Here is a 7,304-nt window from a genome sequence, read left to right as displayed (position 1 = left end):
TTACTGACTGTATATGCGCCAAGCTGCCTAATTGTCTTATTTATTACTCCTAATTGTCTTTTACCCATCACGTACCCTCGGACTCTGACGCGTAGTCGTAGGCCATAGCGACGCGGCCTGATGAGATTCGCGAGGTGTGGGCAGCCATCCTTGAGGACAAGTTCGCCAAGATCCGCGACATCATCGACGACTACCCTTACGTCGCCATGGACGTGCAACACCCCGGCGTACATGGTGCACCGCCCTCTCCGTCCGGAGCTGCTGAGCAAGTCGCTGGCCGAGTACAACTATGCCACGATGAAGGCCACCGTCGACTGAGCAAGTCGCAGGGCACGCAGCCGATGATTGACCCGGACGACAGACGCCGTCCCTGCGCTGGCAGTCAACTTCCGAGGGTTTGATCCTCGGATCGACGTCACGGACGCAGACCGCATCGATTATGGATCTCCATTGGCTACCAGCTCAAGTTGCTCACCAACGGAACTACGGAAGCCTGCCTGACACGATTGTATATATGTTACTATTATACAATCTAGATTTTTGTTTTGATTGGTTTGGGTTGTCTGCTCACGCTAGTTACAGGACACCTGCGTTTGCGTTTGCCCGCTGCCTGCGTTTGCGTGCGCCACGCCCGGCCGACCACCGCACCGCCACCGCGCCCATGTCTCGGTCAGCTATGACCACGCGCGCTCCATGCCCAATTGCCCATACATGCCATGGACGCTGCTGCCTCGTGCCCTCGAGCTGTTGTGCCTGTGTGCGCTACCGACATGTGCTGTTCGTGCCGTGGACACACTACTATAGAATTGGACATCACTGTCGGATGTTAAGAAACCGACAGTAATAGTTCATCACTGTCGGTTTTTGGCTAAAACCGACAGTAATAGGATCAACCGACACTGATATTCTGATCTTCACTATCGGTTCATATCACTGTCGGTTTTAACCAAGAACCGACAGTGATATTGGGTTAGCACTGTCGGTTTTAGCCAAGAACCGATACTGATACCATCACTGTCGGTTCGTGGCTTGAACCGACAGTGATATGCTGCAAGAAAACTTCATAAGTTTCTCATATAATGTTCCATTAAGATGAACTTTATATCAAAGTTGTAGTATTTGACGAGATCTACAATTTTGTAGTTTAAACTTTTTAAAATTAAGATCGTTTGGATGTCCAAATATTTTCATTTGAAATCATCTATCTAACGAAAATTACGTTTGATTTCTCAAATTAAAAATTTGAATTTTTCAAACGACATCAGATGGAAAAACGCCCAAAACAAAAGTTGTAGATCTCAAAAAGTTATGCAACTTTGTAGTTGACAATTTTTTCATTTGAAATCATTTACTAGTTCAAAATATTATTTGAAATTAAAATTTAAAATTATCGAAGAACTCTTATTTCTCTTTTTAATCTCTGGCTAAAACTTGTAACTAGTCTTTCTCTCACATGCTAACTTCAAATTTGATGATTTCTTTTTTCTAAAAAAATTCTAAAATCATGCTCTATCAATTTATTGTATTCTTACAGCTATTATTTTCTCCATCTTTTCATGTGACTGTGTTTTATCTATTTGAATTTTGAATTTAAAAAAATGACAACTTCAAACGTTATTTTGGAACATTAAATAATTTCAGCTGAAAAAGTCATGAACATAGAAGTTGTAGAACTTATCAAGATCTACAACTTTTATTTTAGTCATTTCTTCATCCGATAAAGTGGTAGTGACATTTTCACAATATTTACGTATCTCTCTTGTAGTTTCATAAACTATAAGAGGGATATTTTATATTTATGAATAATGTTACTACCACTATATCCGATGAATAAATGATCAAAATAAAAGTTGTAGGTCTCGAAAAGTTATAAAACTCTATAGTTGACAACTTTTTGATTTGAAATCATCTTGTCAATGAAAACTACGTCTGAATTTCTAAAATTTGAAATTCAAATTTTGTAAATGACCTCGGATGGAGAAACTACTAAAATAAAAGATGCATATCCCAAAAAATTATGAAACTTTATAGTTGACAACTTTTTATTTGAAATCTTGTCAAGAAAAACTACGTTTGAATTTCTAAAATTTTAAAATTTGAATTTTTTAAATGACCTCGGATGGACAAACAACAAAAACAAAAGTTGTAGATCTCAAAAAGTTATGAAACTTTGTAGTTAATAACTTTTTGATTTGAAATCATCTTGTCATGTAAAACTACGTTTGAATTTCTCAAATTTAAAGTTCAAATTTTGTAAACGACCTCACATGGAGAAACTACCAAAACAAAAGTTCTAGATCTCAAAAAGTTATAAAACTTTGTAGTTGATAACTTTTTCATTTGAATTTGTTTAGAGTCCCAAATACTCATTTCAAAATTAGATAAACATAAAATGGCTAGGACGAAAATCTCATTCGGACACAAACAACTTGCAGGTGAAGTGGTTAAGGGCTGAAGACACAAAGCACGAGGTCAGGGGTTCGAGCGTTGGTGGCCGCGAAGCGTGTGTTTTTTGAGTGAAAATCATGTGACTTGTAACTTACGATGCCTGATTGTGTGGCTATCCAGTGGGGCCTCTCCTGAAACTAAAAAAAATTCCTTATTTTTTGGCCTGTTTTTTGGATTTCCTAAAAACCACATCAGTGTCGGTTCACAGGAACCGGTAGTGATGTCAACCCCACATCACTGCCGGTTCAAAATTCGGCAGTGAAGGGGGATTTTGAACCGGCAGTGATGTTAAAAACTAGGGTAGTGCCAGAGGGAAAGTGTTGTGCTTTCATAGGCAGAAGAGAAAAGCAGCCTTGGAGGGGATAATAATGGGCAAGAAGTAATATATGGTTCGGGGTTTGGAAAATGGAGAGCCATCCATCTGTTTGAAACACACCAGCATAAAAAAATTGTGGGAAAGACTCCGCCTGTCTCTACATATCCAATCTTAATTTTAGGGGTGGCCACCTCTAGAAATAGCCTCTATTATTAGAGGTGTCAAGTATATTTGTATAGAAATGATTTTTGTTGACGCTACGATTCTTTTCATTGGCGGTCCATAAAAAGCAAATGCCACTACAAATCAAAAGTGGGCCCATGACTTTAAACCGATAGTGGACATCAGTTTTCACTACCGCGCTTATATATATAGAGGGACTTAGGGTTTCTGTTGGAGTCGCTTCCTTAGCTGGTGACGCTTCCTCCTCCCACTCTCTCTCCCTCTACACCGCCTTCCACACTCTCTCTGCCTCTCTCTCTATGTGCTGCCCTCTCACATGCACTCTCTCCTTAGCACCACCGTTGGATTCGGTGCACCGAAGTGGATTTGAGCAGTGGTGCGGGATCAACTCTTCTTTGGTGGACAGTGGCAGGGGGTCTCCTTTCACAGGCAGTGGCTCGGTTCTTCTTCCGTGAGCGGCAGTGCACGGGTTCTGCCTCCCCTTATGGCAGCGTGCGGGTGCACGTTGAAACGACCTGATTTCCGCGAAGGGAAATCCACAGAGTCGAAGTGTATTATGACCGTTGTAGATCATATTACCCGAATTCCAGTCGAATACCACATCCATACAACGATAATATCAGAGTACAATTAGTGCAGAATTACATAAATTATTACATCGCCGTATTGGCGGAATTAAAAGTAGCATTCATTCAGAACAGCTTGAAGATAAGATCGCCAAACTCAAGAGTAGGAACGAACCCCTCAACCGTCAAACTCCTCGGAGCTATACTCCTCAGCAGAACCTGTGTGCCAAAATTGATCAGTACGATTTGTACTGGCCACTCCCACCCTATGAGCATTGCTTTGTAGAAATTGGATGCAAGTTGGATATTGTCAGTGTTTTGGACCGGCGGGCCCTCAACCAACTAGTAAATTTGTACTGCGTGTTCCCAATCCCGGATGGTGATGCAAAGAGACACAAGGTTTATACTGGTTCGGGCAATGTGTGCCCTACGTCCAGTCTGAGAGATCGATCTTGTATTCCTTGCACCAAAATGCTCGTAGTAGGGGGTTACAAGCAGGACGAGAGAGGGAGCTAGTCCCAAGTCTCTATGTGGAGCGGCATGGATTGCTTGAGGTGTTGATCTCAAGCCGTGAAGGAACTTGTGTGTTCGTCTGTGCATTTGTGTGTGAGTTCGTCGAGTGGGCGTAGGCCTAAATCGTCAACCTTCGATCCCCCTGAAACAGCCCTGGTCCCTCCCTTTTATAGTTGAAGGGGGACAAGGGTGATACATGCGCTAGCTACACGGCGTCGTGCGAACAGAGGCGGCATGTCCGAGCCCTGTAGCCTGTTACTATGGCGGCGTAGTCGACGGAGTGGTCCCGTCCTTGAAGTACTAGGGTGACGCGCTGGTCACATCCGATCCTGTGCGTCGTGGGGCTCTAGTGTTATCTTGAAGCGGGGCATGGTGGTCGATGTGCTGGTCACTGTGGGTTGACTGCGTGGGAAGCTGAGGCTCAGTTGGTGCTGAGGCCGAGCCATCGTGGGAGGCTCGGCAGACGTGAATCCCGAGGTTGCCGAGACCCTGAAGTAGATTGCCGAGGCTTGGAGGGAGCAGTTGGTCTCGTACGTTGATTCCGAGGCTATGGTGACCCGGACTTGACTCCCCACGCCGCGTTGTTCCTAGGGCGGGGGTTAGGTGGCACAGTGTAGTGCAAGCGCTGATCGTGGGCACAACACCAGAGCACAGTGGCCAGTAATCCCAGCCCCGTCCTGTCCTGGTCGGTATGGCGTTGATGCGACTTCCTGTCTCGTCGGCCACTCTATAGTGTCGAGCCGTCGTCCGGCTGATATTGCGGGAGTGGTTGGCGCATTAACGGGACGTGACGCTCTGTCGGGGAGACCGATCGAGGCAGAGGCGATGGGTTATTGCCGAGCCGGCATCGAGCGATACGGAGAATAGTTGTCTCGTTCGAGGCTTTACGCGCGGGGCCTCAGGTGAGACGGAGAATTGGTTCCTCATCGAGGCCTCCCGTGCGAGGCCTCGCGCGAGGCGGAGATTTGGCAGGCCGTCGAGGCCTCCCGTGCGAGGCCTCGTGCGAGGCGAAGAGCCAGTGGGCTCGGACAAGGCCGGAGGTCAACCAATGGTTTACCTTTTGGCTTTGTTTTAGATGGGGTTTAAGTGATTCTTTCGGTATACGCTCGGGGTACCCCGTTTTATGTTACCCGACAGTAGCCCCCGAGCCTCAGGGAGACCGTGAGTGCTCTTCTTGAGGTTCTGACGAGGCTTGACTTACGGTAGCTCCTGGCGGGATAGCGTTTCGTACTTCGAGGCCTTGGTGGGTGCGCGCGAGCGCACCCACCAGGTGTAGCCCCTGAGGCCCTGGGGGAAGTGGATTCATTCCTCTAGGGTCTTTTTCTCACGTTGAGCGAGGGATTTCATCATATTCGCCGAGCCCACAAGTGCGAGTTCGGGTCGCGGGGTCTCGGCAAGATCGCAGGAAGAGCCCCCGAGCCTCTGCACGGAGCGAGAGGGCAATCAGGAGTTCCCCTGACTTTTTGTGCGACCCTCGCGCTTCCTTTTCGCTCAGAAGGAGGGGTGGAATATGCCAGGCTACCCTCGGTGGGCGCGAGCGGTGACACTTCCGGTGAGCTGTTATTGGGTAAGTCCGAGTGGAGGCCCATGCCCCATTCGCTAGGGGTCGGCTAGCGGTCCAGAGATGCACTCCAAGAGTATCAGAGGGTTTCTCTAGTGGGTGCCGAGGCCATTTGCTGGGCCCCGGTGGCTCGGTGCCTCCCTATAGTGGGATCCCATTCGGAGACCTCCCTACCGGTCTCGGACATGACTTAGGATGTCCCGAGCGATCGTTTGCTCAGGCTTTGGCCATGCGCAGGCTCACCCATAGTCGTCCTTGACTCTATTGCCCTGGGGCGGCTGTCGAAACCCTCGGGGGCCCAGCCTTCGAACCCCTGGACCATAACGGACTCGATGCCCTTTATCGTGTTTTTCTGAGTCTTGAAGTGCGGGCTTGGGTCGCTTGTCTTTGTCTTGGGTGCAGGAGGAGCCCCCGAGCCTCCGCACGGAGCGAGAGGGCGGTCAGGGGTCCCCTTGACTTTTTTGTTCAACCCTCGCACATCCTTTTCATTTGGACAGAGGGGTAGTTTGCCGAGCCCCCTCGAGTGCGAGCCTGGGTCGTTGGGTCTCGGCAAAGTTGCAGGGAGAGCCCCCGAGCCTCTGCCCAGAGCGAGAGGGCGATCAGGAGTTCCCCTAGCTTTTTGTACGCCCCTCACGCGTGAGGGTTTGTTTGCTGAGCCCCCCTCGGGTGCGAGCCTGTTTCGCGGGGTCTCGGCATATCTGCAGGGAGAGCCCCCTAGCCTCTACACGGAGCGAGAGGGCCATCAGGAGTTCCCCTGGCTTTTTGTATGGCCCTCGCGTGCCCTTTTCGCTCAGAAGGAGGGGTTGTTTTGCTGAGCCCCCTCGAGTGCGAGCCTGGGTCGCTGGTGAAAGGATCAAGATGCCCAAGAGGGGGGGTGAATTGGGCTAATTCTAAATTTTCTTTCAATAATCAAATCCTACGGATAGCCCAATTAACCCCTTGTGCCTAGAAAAGTGTTTATATCAAACTAATGCACAACAACCTCGCAACCTAAGTTCCAAACTTACTCTAGCAAGCAATTCTATGGATGTAAAAACAAGTATTGAATTGCTCAAAGTAAATGCTCAAAGTAAGTGCTCAAAGTAAATAGAGAGAGAAAGGAACGCGGCGATGTTTTGCCGAGGTATCGGAGAGTCGCCACTCCCCACTAGTCCTCGTTGGAGCACCCGCGCAAGGGTGTAGCTCCCCCTTGATCCGCGCAAGGATCAAGTGCTCTCTACGGGTTGATTCTTCGACACTCTGTCGCGGCGAATCACCCAAAGCCGCTCACAACTTGAGTTGGGTCACCCACAAGCTCCGCCGGGTGAACACCAAACTCCCAATCACCACCAAGCCGTCTAGGTGATGGCGATCACCAAGAGTAACAAGCACGAACTCTCACTTGACCACGCGAAGCCTAATGAGAAGATGGATGCACACTTTGCTACTCTTGATTTGCTAGTGAGGCTACTCTCTTGGATTCTCAAATCACAAACACCTCACTAGGATCTTGCTCTTCTTGGCACTCACAAACGTGTTCTTCAGCTGTTTGAATGAGCAAAGGATGCTCCACTCACGAGTGGAGCTTCTATTTATAAGCTAGCCTGAAAAACGAACCGTTATGAGCTTCTGCGGGATGACCGGACGCTCCGGTCGTGATGACCGGACGCTCCGGTCAGTTCAACCCGCGAACCAGTAGTAACGAGTCGACCGGACGCTGGCAGGGTCCGGTCAGCAC

Source organism: Miscanthus floridulus, chromosome 9, assembly GCF_019320115.1.
Source record: "Miscanthus floridulus cultivar M001 chromosome 9, ASM1932011v1, whole genome shotgun sequence".
NCBI lineage: Eukaryota > Viridiplantae > Streptophyta > Magnoliopsida > Poales > Poaceae > Miscanthus > Miscanthus floridulus.
The sequence above is the reverse complement of the archived record's forward strand: the minus strand, read 5'-3'. Positions refer to the sequence as shown.